The sequence below is a fragment of the Bombina bombina genome, chromosome 4 (genome assembly GCF_027579735.1).
Source record: "Bombina bombina isolate aBomBom1 chromosome 4, aBomBom1.pri, whole genome shotgun sequence".
In the NCBI taxonomy this organism is placed as follows: domain Eukaryota; kingdom Metazoa; phylum Chordata; class Amphibia; order Anura; family Bombinatoridae; genus Bombina; species Bombina bombina.
In genome coordinates this window covers 701803925-701819397 of record NC_069502.1, presented here as the reverse complement: position 1 = coordinate 701819397, position 15473 = coordinate 701803925, and positions in this window count along the sequence as shown.

Genomic DNA, 15473 nt, shown 5'->3' with positions numbered 1-15473 from the left:
AATCGCCTTAGAAGGAGTAGGTTCACAAAAGATAAAAAAGAAATTAAGTAAATTTACACATTAAAAACATTACTGTTTCTTTAAATCCTAAAAGTAACTTAATTTTTGTGTTCTTTTGTTGCATCCTAAGTCACAAAGGATGAATTAACAAATAAACAGCTGAAATCCTTTTAATAAAATTTACACATAAAAAAGTTACTGTTTATTTAAATCTTAAAAGTAACTTCAGTTTTGTGTGCTTTTGTTGCATCCTAAGTCACAAGGGATGAATTAACAAATAAACAGCTGAAATTCTTTTAATAAAATTTACACATAAAAAATGTTACTGTCTCTTTAAATCTTAAAAGTAACCTTTTTTTATTTCTGTGAGCAAAAGCAAGCTAAAGTAGCATGACAAGATTGCTGTTCATAGACATTGCCATGACATCAAAGAAGCAATGTGGTGAGCAGGAATTCCAGATAGAAAATGCAAGGAACCACAGGGCACTGCATGAGACAAATCGATGTACACTTCTTTATTAACCTGCCTCACACATATTAGACCCACTGACTACTGTAAGTCTTGGTACCATGTGAAAAACCTCTCTGCTGCATAACATAGCACAGCAGAGAAGGCGTCCGGAATTTTCCAAAAGTTTTTTTTAAAACTTTAAAAATAATGTGTAACTCTGCTATCCCATTCATTACATAAAAATTGGATATGTGAAATAAAAAACCTCATACAGCAACTTGAACCATGCGTATCACCATATGAATAACTGACAAACATATACTGATACTGCGACCTTAAATGTGAAAGAGAACATTTTTATTTTATTTTACAAAAAGAAACTGCCTAACATCGTCGCACCTCAGCTAAGTCTTGCCGAGACGCCTATCCACCACCAGAAGGGAGCAAAATGTTAGGTGACCGGTCCTTAGCACAGAATGGGAAGCCTCTCTGCCGCGTGCACACATAACGCAGCAGAGAATACCCCTGATCGCACTTGTACCAGAATAGTTACACAGGCGCGCAACAATGGCGCGTGGGATAGCTCCGCCCATCGTGGGCGTATAGATAAAACTCCCGGGCATCAAAAATGTTTCCTCCCCGACAAATAAACATAAAAAACAACAGGGGCAGAAAAAATATGCGCTACAAAGAGAAACCCTTCTCGGATAAATAGCACTGTGAAAACAAAGCCATTGAAATAAAAGGCTGTATGTTCCAGCAGAAACACAATAAACCTCCCGGTCGTCTGGTGTAACGATTAAAAGCTGTTAGGAAAACTGTAAAGGGGCGTTAAACCTTCCAGACAGCTGATACACTAAAAGTAAGCCGTTGGGGGCTGTAAAATGGCGTTTGAAAACACCTAACATATGAGCCACTTCTTCCCCAGCGTGCTGTAACTGCCAGTAAAGTAACCTCTAAAGGATAATGTTACTAAGGGCAAAATAAAGTGCCAATCTTTCTGTGAGCGTGTCCCCAGAAATAAAAATCAGCACTTACCTTAAATTGCTGCCCGGCAGTAAGGCAGCCCACCTGGCTTGCGAGGTCCTCATTTACTCCTCACATTGGCCTGTGGAAAATAAAAAGTACTGAGTTTTTATCTCCCCTCAGACTTTGACAAACAGGGCAGCAAACCATGTATGGGAGGCGCAGTGAGAATTATGTCCCACAAGTTCCCATTGCTTTAAAGCCACCAAAAGCTCTACTGTAACTTCACCAGTAATGCATGCTGTGATCTCATCGGGACTCGGATGGCTGCAGTACCCCCTTGTCCAGATCAGAAGGCTGATCCCCCCCCAGGAGGATGGCAATTGTCCTTTGTACTCAGTGTTCATAGTATCTGCAAGCTGAAGGGGTCAACTAGCAATTTTTTTTTTGTTTACTGTCGCTTTAATTTCAATAAATGATGGCAAAGAGATACATTTTAATTGTCCTTGTTGGTTCTAGGCCAGCCACCTTGCTTCCTTTGCTTTACTTTTAACCAATTCAAATTGAAGCAACTTCACACCTTCTTGCCTAAGCTGTTCTATACTCACACATCCATTGCTGTTTTTTTCTCCTGTAAGATGTCCACATATATCATAACCCTAGATAGTTCAGCGGATCAAGTATTTCTAGTACTATGCTCCCTTTTAGCACCAAGAACACCCTACATATCACCAAGCTGGTAATTGCCTATCAGTGACAGAGGTATAGAGTGAGACCTCCTATTACAAAAGTGTATTTAATCTTATGGGGGGATGATATGGGCTCTCAAATAAAAAATAAACCCTCCTCATCAGATATCTCCCTGGTTACTATTACTGTGATGCAAAATAAGACAACCGCTTTTTTTTTTCTTTCAAAAGAACGATTCCATTCCCTATTACCTTAAAAGGACATAATACTCATATGCTAAATCACTTGAAAGTGATGCAGCATAACTGTTAAAAACTGGCATAAAAATATCACCTGAACATCTCTATGTAAAAAGGAAAGATATTTGACCTCACTATTTATTCAGCTCAACAGAGTAAGTGCTCCGTTAACTGTTATTCTTCAGCTGCTGTCCAGCTGCAAGTTAAAAAAAAAAAAAAATCCTATCAGTATCAGCAATGCTGAGGTCATGCATTGCTTTGCTGCAATCTCCTGAGATTTTACTGAAATCTTATGATATTTCATAGTATACTTCCTTAAACTGAACAGGAAAATAACATGACTGTACCTGTAAATGCCAGCTGCACACTCCCTTTCAAGGCCTGGGTCTAGCAATCTGATTGGCTGCTTAAAAAGTCTCTACAGTGGGATGTAAAATAATACTTAGACAATTTTAAGGTAAAATATCTTCTTTTTTTTACATAGAGATGTTCAGGTGATATTTTCTAGTCGGCTTTTTACAGCTATGCAGCATCACTTTCAGGTGCTTCAATATTTGGGTATTTATATCCCTTTAATCAGAGGCTGTGATATAGGCTCTAATATCCGCCTCACCTTCCACAGAAAAGTCACTGGTGGCCAGTGGGGCAGGTGAATACTGTTTCTCACGGTGAGCACCTGCATCCTAGGAGACTAGTGACAGCCTTATTTCATAGAGGGACTTTCTTCTTTAACACTTGTCCCACTAGGTCAGACAGCTCCTACACTAATCTAAGTCCTCCTAAACAGTGCAGTGATTGACATATTGGCCCCATAAGAGCCCCCCGTCCCCTTTGCTTTGTCAACTATACAGTGTGAATTATTAGAAATGAACAAGTAGTACATTCAACTCATATTTTGGAAGAATTATATGTTAAAATACACTTTACTAGTGTTCTATAGATTACTAAATACTATATTATTATATATTATAATATATAAATGGTGTTTGCCTACTTAATACAGTAATAAACATTAACACTTATTCAGCATGAGAGTTGTATATAGAGTTCATATCTCTTTAAAGAAGAATCTTTACTTTTACTATCTATTGCCACCTAGTGGGGTAAATCAGAAATGCAACATAAAAGGAAAAATAAAAACACACAGATTACAAAGGGAATGATATTCAATGCTCCCACTTGAGCGGTAACTGCGCTAGAAGTAAGCTTTTTGCAATAGTCTGGTTGCGCTTGTATTATGAGTTGAAAGTAAACTGTTTTCACTCTCGCGCAAACCGGATGAGCGGAAAAAGCCGAACTTTGAATATAGCGTGCATGTTCACGTATTCCCTCATAGAAGTCAATAGAGCAAATAAAGTGGAAAAAACCCTACTCTTGCGCAAACCCCATTGCATATTCTTATGTGCGCTAACCCGACATGAAAATATGAATATTTCACATTCCAATGTTCTTCACATAGAATATGTTCTATTTATTCATAAATACATATTTCTAATGATTGTTTTTTTATAATTCTGCTATGTACAGAACTTAGGAATGTGAAATATTTATAGTAAATACATAGTATAACACTTTATTAAATATGAATGTTGAATAAATATGCTTTTACATGTTTTCATCTACTTAATAACAAAGGTTTCCAATTCACTTATATATATGTACATAGGTAGTGATGTGTTTTATATGTGTATATATGTCTGTAAATATATAAATACACAAATAAATATGTACACACGCACATATATACACATATATATATATATATATATATATATATATATATATACATACACATTCAACCACTAGAGTCCACATGATTATGGCATATTTAAATATATACTTCAATTTGCTAAATATACTTACACTGTTCAAAATAAGATTGGGGATAAATATCTCACACACTTTTTTGTTTTTTGTTTTTTTTCAACTAACCATTGTTTGGTCACCCAGGTAGCACTTCCACAATGTGTGTGCTAGGTTGCAAATAGTCTTTTTGTGGTGTGCTTAACCAAAAAAAACCCTTTGTATATATACATACATATACATCTTTAGAGATGTATATGTATGTATCACAATGTTAAAGCCATTTGCCTGCCTTTTTTTTCCTATAACTTTTTTGAGCAGTATTTTTTTTAAATAATTTTTATAGGATGATGTGATTATGAGTGTAACTGTACTTTGTAATGTATTTTTTATGAGTTTTTTGCCATTTTTGTTTTGCGAAACAGTTAACCAGAGCTCTGAGGACGCGGTAATCATTCTAGCATAAATCGTGATTGTGCTTTTAACTCTTAATACCAGCGGTAAACCCAGTGAGTGCAAAGACCCGCAATAAACCCCTTATCGGTTGAGTGTAACTGTTAGTGCTCCACTCGTAATCTGGCCCTTTTTGGTTATCTTGCTATAATATATTAGCCAAATAAACAGTTTGCTGCAGTTGCTTTTCAATAGCCAAACAACGACCACCATTTGTCTTATATAGAGGAGCCAATCTGGGCTTGCTTCTGAAGAAAAGGGTAGCCATAATCTTTATGCTACTATAAGATGCATTGTTTTTGGCGTTATCTGCTGAAGCCAGTCAGGGATACCTAGCAGAATTGCCTTGAGAAGGCTTCAGTGTGCATTTCCAGTTTGGAGAATTTTAAATCTACAATTTCTTCTGTTATGTGTGATCAGTCCACGGGTCATCATTACTTCTGGGATATAACTCCTCCCCAACAGGAAATGCAAGAGGATTCACCCAGCAGAGCTGCATATAGCTCCTCCCCTCTACGTCAGTCCCAGTCATTCTCTTGCACCCAACGACTAGATAGGATGTGTGAGAGGACTATGGTGATTATACTTAGTTTTTATGACTTCAATCAAAAGTTTGTTATTTTACAATAGCACCGGAGCGTGTTATTACTTCTCTGGCAGAGTTTGAGGAAGAATCTACCAGAGTTTTTTACTATGATTTTAACCGGAGTAGTTAAGATCATATTGCTGTTCTCGGCCATCTGAGGGAGGTAAAAGCTTCAGATCAGGGGACAGCGGGCAGATGAATCTGCATTGAGGTATGTAGCAGTTTTTATTTTCTGAATGGAATTGATGAGAAAATCCTGCCATACCGTTATAATGACATGTATGTATACACTTCAGTATTCTGGGGATGGTATTTCACCGGAACTACTCTGTTAAAAGTCACTAATCCTTTTAATAAGTATTTATCATGTTAAACGTTTTTGCTGGAATGTAGAATCGTTTACATTTCTGAGGTACTGAGTGAATAAATATTTGGGCATTATTTTCCACTTGGCAGTTGTTTGGTTTTAATTGTGACAGTTTCGTTTCTCTTCACTGCTGTGTGTGAGGAGGAGGGGCCGTTTTTGGCGCTCTTTGCTACGCATCAAAAAATTCCAGTCAGTTACTCTTATATTTCCTGCATGATCCGGTTCATCTCTGACAGATCTCAGGGGTCTTCAAACTTCTTTGGAGGGAGGTAGATTCTCTCAGCAGAGCTGTGAGAATTTTATATTGACTGTGAATAAAAACGTTGCTCTGTAATTTTTATGTCAAATTTAATTATTGTTATTTTTCTAATGGGAACAAACCTTTGCTAAAAGTTGTGTTGTTTTAAAGTTTGATGCTATAACTGTTTTTCAGTTCATTATTTCAACTGTCATTTAATCGTTTAGTACCTCTTTGAGGCACAGTACGTTTTTTGCTAAAAAAGATTATAACCAAGTTGCAAGTTTATTGCTAGTGTGTTAAACATGTCTGACTCAGAGGAAGATATCTGTGTCATTTGTTCCAATGCCAAGGTGGAGCCCAATAGAAATTTATGTACTAACTGTATTGATGCTACTTTAAATAAAAGTCAATCTGTACAATTTGAACAAATTTCACCAAACAGCGAGGGGAGAGTTATGCCGACTAACTCGCCTCACGCGGCAGTACCTGCATCTCCCGCCCGGGAGGTGCGTGATATTATGGCGCCTAGTACATCTGGGCGGCCATTACAGATAACATTACAAGATATGGCTACTGTTATGACTGAAGTTTTGTCTAAATTACCAGAACTAAGAGGCAAGCGTGATCACTCTGGGGTGAGAACAGAGTGCGCTGACAATACTAGGGCCATGTCTGATACTGCGTCACAGCTTGCAGAGCATGAGGACGGAGAGCTTCATTCTGTAGGTGACGGTTCTGATCCAAACAGATTGGATTCAGATATTTCAAATTTTAAATTTAAATTGGAGAACCTCCGTGTATTACTAGGGGAGGTCTTAGCAGCTCTCAATGATTGTAACACCGTTGCAATACCAGAGAAACTGTGTAGGTTGGATAAATACTTTGCGGTACCGGCGAGTACTGACGTTTTTCCTATACCTAAGAGACTAACTGAAATTGTTACTAAGGAGTGGGATAGACCCGGTGTGCCGTTCTCACCCCCTCCAATATTTAGAAAGATGTTTCCAATAGACACCACCACTCGGGACTTATGGCAAACGGTCCCTAAGGTGGAGGGAGCAGTTTCTACTTTAGCTAAGCGTACCACTATCCCGGTGGAGGATAGCTGTGCTTTTTCAGATCCAATGGATAAAAAATTAGAGGGTTACCTTAAGAAAATGTTTGTTCAACAAGGTTTTATATTGCAACCCCTTGCATGTATCGCGCCGATTACGGCTGCGGCAGCATTTTGGATTGAGTCTCTGGAAGAGAACCTTAGTTCATCTACGCTAGACGACATTACGGACAGGCTTAGAGTCCTTAAACTAGCTAATTCATTCATTTCGGAGGCCGTAGTACATTTAACCAAACTTACGGCTAAGAACTCAGGATTCGCCATACAGGCACGTAGGGCGCTGTGGCTAAAATCCTGGTCAGCTGATGTTACTTCTAAGTCCAAATTACTTAATATACCTTTCAAGGGGCAGTCTTTATTTGGGCCCGGTTTGAAAGAAATTATCGCTGACATTACAGGAGGTAAGGGCCACGCCCTACCTCAAGACAAAGCCAAAGCTAAGGCTAGACAGTCTAATTTTCGTCCCTTTCGGAATTTCAAAACAGGAGCAGCATCAACCTCCACTGCACCAAAACAGGAGGGAGCTGTTGCTCGTTACAGGCAAGGCTGGAAGCCTAACCAGTCCTGGAACAAGAGCAAGCAGGCCAGGAAACCTGCTGCTGCCCCAAAGACAGCATGAACCGAGAGCCCCCGATCCGGGACCGGATCTAGTGGGGGGCAGACTTCTCTCTTCGCCCAGGCCTGGGCAAGAGATGTTCAGGATCCCTGGGCGCTAGAGATCATATCTCAGGGATACCTTCTAGACTTCAAATTATCTCCCCCAAGAGGGAGATTTCATCTGTCAAGGTTGTCAACAAACCAGATAAAGAAAGAAGCGTTTCTACGCTGTGTACAAGATCTGTTATTAATGGGAGTGATCCATCCGGTTCCGCGGTCGGAACAAGGACAAGGGTTCTACTCAAACCTGTTTGTGGTTCCCAAAAAAGAGGGAACTTTCAGGCCAATCTTAGATTTAAAGATTCTAAACAAATTCCTAAGAGTTCCATCGTTCAAAATGGAAACTATTCGGACAATCTTACCCATGATCCAAAAGGGTCAGTACATGACCACAGTGGATTTAAAAGATGCTTACCTTCACATACCGATTCACAAAGATCATCACCGGTATCTAAGGTTTGCCTTCTTAGACAGGCACTACCAGTTTGTAGCTCTTCCATTCGGATTGGCTACGGCTCCAAGAATCTTCACAAAGGTTCTGGGTGCCCTTCTGGCGGTACTAAGACCGCGAGGGATTTCGGTAGCTCCGTACCTAGACGACATTCTAATACAAGCTTCAAGCTTTCAAACTGCCAAGTCTCATACAGAGTTAGTTCTGGCATTTCTAAGGTCGCATGGATGGAAAGTGAACGAAAAGAAGAGTTCTCTTTTTCCTCTCACAAGAGTTCCATTCTTGGGGACTCTTATAGATTCTGTAGAAATGAAGATTTACCTGACAGAAGACAGGTTAACAAAGCTTCAAAATGCATGCCGTGTCCTTCATTCCATTCAACACCCGTCAGTAGCTCAATGCATGGAGGCGATCGGCTTAATGGTAGCGGCAATGGACATAGTACCTTTTGCACGCCTACACCTCAGACCGCTGCAATTGTGCATGCTAAGTCAGTGGAATGGGGATTACTCAGATTTGTCCCCTACTCTGAATCTGAATCAAGAGACCAGAAATTCTCTTCTATGGTGGCTTTATCGGCCACACCTGTCCAGGGGGATGCCATTCAGCAGGCCAGACTGGACAATTGTAACAACAGACGCCAGCCTACTAGGTTGGGGCGCTGTCTGGAATTCTCTGAAGGCTCAGGGACTATGGAATCAGGAGGAGAGTCTCCTTCCAATAAACATCCTGGAATTGAGAGCAGTTCTCAATGCCCTTCTGGCTTGGCCCCAATTAACAACTCGGGGGTTCATCAGGTTTCAGTCGGACAACATCACGACTGTAGCTTACATCAACCATCAGGGAGGGACAAGAAGCTCCCTAGCAATGATGGAAGTATCAAAGATAATTCGCTGGGCAGAGTCTCACTCTTGCCACCTGTCAGCAATCCACATCCCGGGAGTGGAGAACTGGGAGGCGGATTTCTTGAGTCGCCAGACTTTTCATCCGGGGGAGTGGGAACTTCATCCGGAGGTCTTTGCCCAAATACTTCGACGTTGGGGCAAACCAGAGATAGATCTCATGGCGTCTCGCCAGAACGCCAAACTTCCTCTCTACGGGTCCAGATCCAGGGATCCGGGAGCGGTTCTGATAGATGCTTTGACAGCACCTTGGAACTTCGGGATGGCTTATGTGTTTCCACCCTTCCCGCTGCTTCCCCGATTGATTGCCAAAATCAAACAGGAGAGAGCATCAGTGATTCTAATAGCGCCTGCATGGCCACGCAGGACTTGGTATGCAGATCTAGTGGACATGTCATCCTGTCCGCCTTGGTCTCTACCTCTAAGACAGGACCTTCTGATACAGGGTCCATTCAAACATCAAAATCTAACTTCTCTGAAGCTGACTGCTTGGAAATTGAACGCTTGATTTTATCAAAACGTGGTTTTTCTGAGTCGGTTATTGATACCCTGATACAGGCTAGGAAGCCTGTTACCAGAAGGATTTACCATAAAATATGGCGTAAATACCTATACTGGTGCGAATCCAAAGGTTACTCCTGGAGTAAGGTTAGGATCGCTAGGATATTGTCCTTTCTACAAGAAGGTTTAGAAAAGGGTTTATCAGCTAGTTCATTAAAGGGACAGATTTCAGCTCTGTCCATCTTGTTACACAGGCGTCTGTCAGAAAATCCAGACGTCCAGGCCTTTTGTCAGGCTTTAGCTAGGATCAAGCCTGTGTTTAAAGCTGTTGCTCCGCCATGGAGTTTAAACTCGAAGAGTCTCTGAGTTATCAGCCTTACATTGTGATTCTCCTTATCTGATTTTTCACTCAGACAAGGTAGTTCTGCGTACTAAACCTGGGTTCTTACCTAAGGTAGTCACTAACAGGAATATCAATCAAGAGATTGTTGTTCCATCCTTGTGTCCAAATCCTTCTTCAAAGAAGGAACGTCTTCTACACAATCTGGATGTAGTTCGTGCCCTCAAGTTCTACTTGCAGGCAACTAAAGATTTTCGCCAAACTTCTTCCCTGTTTGTCGTTTATTCTGGACAGAGGAGAGGTCAAAAAGCTTCTGCTACCTCTCTCTCTTTTTGGCTTCGTAGCATAATACGTTTAGCCTATGAGACTGCTGGACAGCAGCCTCCTGAAAGAATTACAGCTCACTCCACTAGAGCTGTGGCTTCCACTTGGGCCTTTAAGAATGAGGCCTCTGTTGAACAGATTTGCAAGGCTGCAACTTGGTCTTCGCTTCATACTTTTTCCAAATTTTACAAATTTGACACTTTTGCTTCTTCGGAGGCTATTTTTGGGAGAAAGGTTCTTCAGGCAGTGGTTCCTTCTGTATAATGAGCCTGCCTATCCCTCCCGTCATCCGTGTACTTTTGCTTTGGTATTGGTATCCCAGAAGTAATGATGACCCGTGGACTGATCACACATAACAGAAGAAAACATAATTTATGCTTACCTGATAAATTCCTTTCTTCTGTTGTGTGATCAGTCCGCGGCCCGCCCTGTTTTAAGGCAGGTAAATATCTTTTAAATTATACTCCAGTCACCACTTCACCCTTGGTTACTCCTTTCTCGTTGATTCTTGGTCGAATGACTGGGACTGACGTAGAGGGGAGGAGCTATATGCAGCTCTGCTGGGTGAATCCTCTTGCATTTCCTGTTGGGGAGGAGTTATATCCCAGAAGTAATGATGACCCGTGGACTGATCACACAACAGAAGAAAGGAATTTATCAGGTAAGCATAAATTATGTTTTTCTGAGCTAATATACATGAAAAGGGGGGGTCGGGGGACAAATAACGAAAGTATACTGCTAAGTTGCTTTACTATGGCTAATTAAACATTGTATAGTGAAATTTCACTCTATTTCCTGCCCCCTTTAAATCAAGGGAAATAAGAATATTTTCTGATATCCAGGCTTCCCTTTCCAGTTGCCACTTTGCTCAGGCAACCTGTATTTTTCAAGTAATCAGCCTAGCATTAGCAGGGTGAGGGAAATTGTAACATGCACTTTTTTAGGGAGGAATTACTTTTGAGTTTAATGTTTCTTTTACTTTCAAACATCACTTCCATTGCAAAATGAAAAGAAAATACTAACCAAACAAAAATACATTTTGCATTATTTTAACAATAATTAAAAAAAAGCAATTTTTGTTTGCCAAGACAGTAGAGGAAGTAATGCACTGAAGTTAATGCTTCCCTCTGGTATCCCTTTTTTTTTTTTTTTAAATAAAGCTTTATTGATAAAAGATTTGACAATATATACATGCAAATGAAAAACTATTACAACATAGCATCATTTTGTGATTATACACGTTATTCTAAGCTTGTCTTTTCTTGTACATTTTTTCTCTGATAGTGTACCGTTGAGCAATGAAAGTCAAATCTTTTGCTATACATATGAGCTTCATTTGTAAGAGTTAAGCTATAAACTTTGTCAGAAAAAGATTAATCAGGCTGTATAAAGCAGATAACAATTAACTGATCGATCTTCGGCTTTTAACACACTGCCGAGAGCATCTAGATACCTGATATTAGTCATTCTGCAGATGCAGAGAGAGAAAAGTAACCAGACCGGAAAATTAGTAAGAGTAGGGGGGAAATAAGAAGGATCGAGTAAGTAGGGGAAGGGGGAGAAGAGGTAGGGGAAAGAGAGGTGAGGAAAGAGGGAAGAGGGAAGAAGGAAGAAAAAAAAAAAGAAAAATTGGATTGGAGGGGAAGGGAGGGTGATATACATCCTCCAGCTACTGTCCGCTGAGCTAAAGTCCCCGGCCCTCCCAGGTCAGCAACATCATTTCATGAGTGCAGAGTTTACCAATTCTTAAGTAATGGTACCTTTCTAACCCTAACAGCTCTCCAACCTTAGCCTTCCATTCTGATATATTTGGAGTGGTTTGTTTTTTCCAGTATAAGGGGATGAGAACCTTTGCAGCATTCAGCATTAGGAGGAGGAGCAAGTATTTGTCCTCCCCTATAATCTTGGGCAGTTGGTGGTATATTAAATAGTTAGGGCTTGGGGGAATAATAACCCCCAATTTTCTGCTCATTTCTCCCAGTATTGCTTCCCAGTAAGTTTTTATATGTGGGCACGACCACCAGATATGGATGAGAGTTCCCTCCTCTCCACATCCTCTCCAGCATCCCCCACCAGTCTGTGGATATATTTTTTTGAGTCTTTGAGGGGTGAGATACCATCTGCTTAGTAACTTATAATGTGATTCTTGTATTTTAGCCGAGACGGATGCCCTCCTTGCCCTCTCAAATATTTTTAACCATTCTTTGTCAGAGATTTCTTGTCTCAGGTCTTCCTGCCAAGCCTGTGTGTATGTTGGAAGGGAAGCCCCGCTACCCGTGATCAAGAGTTTGTAAATTAGGGATATCAAATGTTTAGGTGTATGTGACATGGTACAAAGCATCTCAAAAGGCGTCCTTCTCCTGGTCAGGGCTGCCCTGTTCTTATGTGTGCTATAGTAATGTCTAACCTGTGCCTCTCTGAACCATGATGAGAAGATATCATCATCCCATTCAATCAGCTCTGGTCTAGTTTTTAACTTGTCTTGGTGAAGGATGTTGAGCACTGCCGAGTCCCCCAGGTTGTAGACTTTATTTGGGAAATATGGCCCTGTTTCAACTCCCGTATCGGGATTCTCCCTTATCGGGGTGACCGGGAAGTCAAAGGAGGACAAGCCGGTGTCTTTGTTGATTAGTCTATCCCACCCTGAGAACACTTCGTTCAGTAGTGGGTATTTTCGAATTATAATTGGTCTATTATTAGGGGATATCCACGCCAGCGTCCCCGTGTTACCCCTCAGCAAGATTGCATTATCTAATTGGATCCATGCCTTATGCGGGGAGTTGTGGCACCACTCCACCACTCGTTGGAGTAATATAGCCCTTTGGTAGAACCGCATATCAGGGACTCCTATTCCACCCTCCTCCCTAGTCATGTAAATGGTTTTTTTCCTTATTCTAGGCCTGCAGCCGTTCCATATATAGGACTCCATGGCTGACTGGATCTGATGCAAATAGTGCGAGGCCGATGCTAAAGGAATGGTTTGGAGGATGTAGAGGACCCTGGGCAACACGTTCATTTTAACAACCCCCACCCGGCCTAGCCAGGAGATGGTTTTGTTCTTCCAGTTTGCTAGATCCCGTAGCACCTCGTCTCTGATACGTTTATAATTAATCTCCGCTATATCTTTTATCTTCGGTGTGATTGACTCCCCCTCATCTATGTAAGTCTCTTAACACTATGGAGCGCTTACCTGGGCTATTGAGACCCTTCACGTTGACCGAAATCAACTCAGTGGACTGAAGCCTACCCGTGGGCCGTAAATTTGCCATATCACCTGGAGGAGAGGAGGGAGGGAAGAGAAAAAAAAAAAAAAGGGGGGGGGAGAGGGGTAAAGGTATAGGAAGGAAGGGCTTAGAAGGGGAAGATGAGAGAAGAAGAAAGGTCAGGGAAGAGAATCCCTGAAAGCACAAAACAGTAAAAACAAATAGTACAAGACTAATACAGCAGTATAAACAGCAATATGGAGTCTTTGTACCTATAAGGCACTAATCTGATATGATCAAATAGTCAAATACAATCAAAAGAAATAAACTTACCAATTAGGGAAAGTGTTCCCTGTATACTCACAAAACATATGAACTTTTAAACATTATACATTAAACAAATACATTCTTCAGGTTAAATCCAATTCAATTTTTCTATACCCCTTGTTCCTAGCTAAATTATAAAAAAATGAACTAGCACTGGATATGGGGAGGGTACCTAGACTTTTGCTAAGCTTCATTTTCTCTGTACCATGTTTTAACCTAATTGTGTGATTTAGTACATCTATGCTTGGAGAGCTGTGGTCCCGGGCAACGTATGGGCCCATGCACTCCACAGTCCCCCCTAACGGGTCAAACATTATGCAATTGTGATATAACTTTAGAGTATATCCTAATCTGAATTATGTCTATGGCATCCCCTCACTTCATGTCTAGGTGACGTCTCTTAATTGACCTGAGCCCTAATCCCACAAAGATAAACCTTCAACTATATGAAAACTTGTAACTTAAATATGTGAAACAAATGTGCTTAGGCATAACAGATGTCCAGGCCCTTAAGAAACAGGCTCTTGTCAGCGTCTTAATATGTCCCCACTGGGGCACAACGACAGGATAGGAAAGTCAAACCTGATTTTGAGTGCAGATAAGGTTTTCCTCTCTAGGAGACCCTGGATCACCCAGGGAGTTGCTGGATTTCGCCCTGCTCCTCATCAACCTGGTCTGCTGAGGCCCCCGGCCTCCTCGGTGGTGGTCTTATGCGGAGACCCAAAGCTTGATTAAAAGAAGGCAGGTCCTCCATGTTTCTGAAAACATGTGTTGCGTTGTTCCTTGTTACGATTAAACAAGTGGGGAAACCCCATCTATAGGGGATCTTTTTGTCCTTCAGCGTGGTGGTGATGAATCGGAGGTCCCGTCTTTTCTGTAGGGTGGCTGGACAGAGATCGGAATATACCTGTATTTCAGATCCTCTGAATTCTATAAGCTGTTTAGACCTGGACATCTGTAGAATGTCCTCTTTATCCTTAAAAGACAACAGTTTTAAGATTATGTCTCTGGGAGGGGCCCTGTTTGGTGGTTTAGGGCGCAAGGCCCTGTGTGCCCTTTCTATCATAATTTCAGGGCCTGCTTCTGTGTTCTTAAGGTATTTAACAAAGTCTTGTATATAGGCCTGGATCGCCGGAGGTTCAACCGTTTCCGGAACTCCCCTCAATCTCAAATTGTTTCTGCGGCTCCTGTTTTCCAGGTCCTCTATACGGTCCATTAACGTGTGTACTGTGCTTTCCTGAGCCTGTATAAAGCTAGCCTGGAGCTGGAGATCTGAGTTGAGTGCCTCATGTTTCTCTTCGATTTGAATAACTCTGTGGTCAACTGCAGCTATCTCTTTCTTCAGCTCACCAAACATGGACTTGAAGTCCCTCATAGCCTCCTTTATGTCATTTTTAGAGGAGAGATGACTGATATCTTCCTTTGTAACGAAGCCTTGATGCCTTCCCACAGGCTCAGAGCAATGGACTTGTGCTGTGGCCGCTATAGTATGTGTCTCAGGTCTGGCAGGCGGAGCAGCCGCGTCCGCTGCAATCAGGTAGTTCTCCATCATGGAGGACTGGGTGCTTTTTGCAGGTTTAGGGTTTCTTTTACTGGTCATTGCCGCAGACAAGCTGCAGCCCCCGCCACCCCCAGCAAAAGTCAATTTCAATATGCTAAGTTAGTGACTGCAATACTTTAATGGAGAGAAAGTTAGTTCCAGTCAGCTGCTTTGAGTTTATAATAAAAGTTCCAGGTGTACTGAATTACTTCTCAGGGGAAAGCTTATATTCTCATTCGGCCACTCTCCTATAAATAAGGCAGCCTGTTTGTAGGGAGATTCAAAAAGTCTCTATAGGGGGAAATTCAGGCTCCAGAC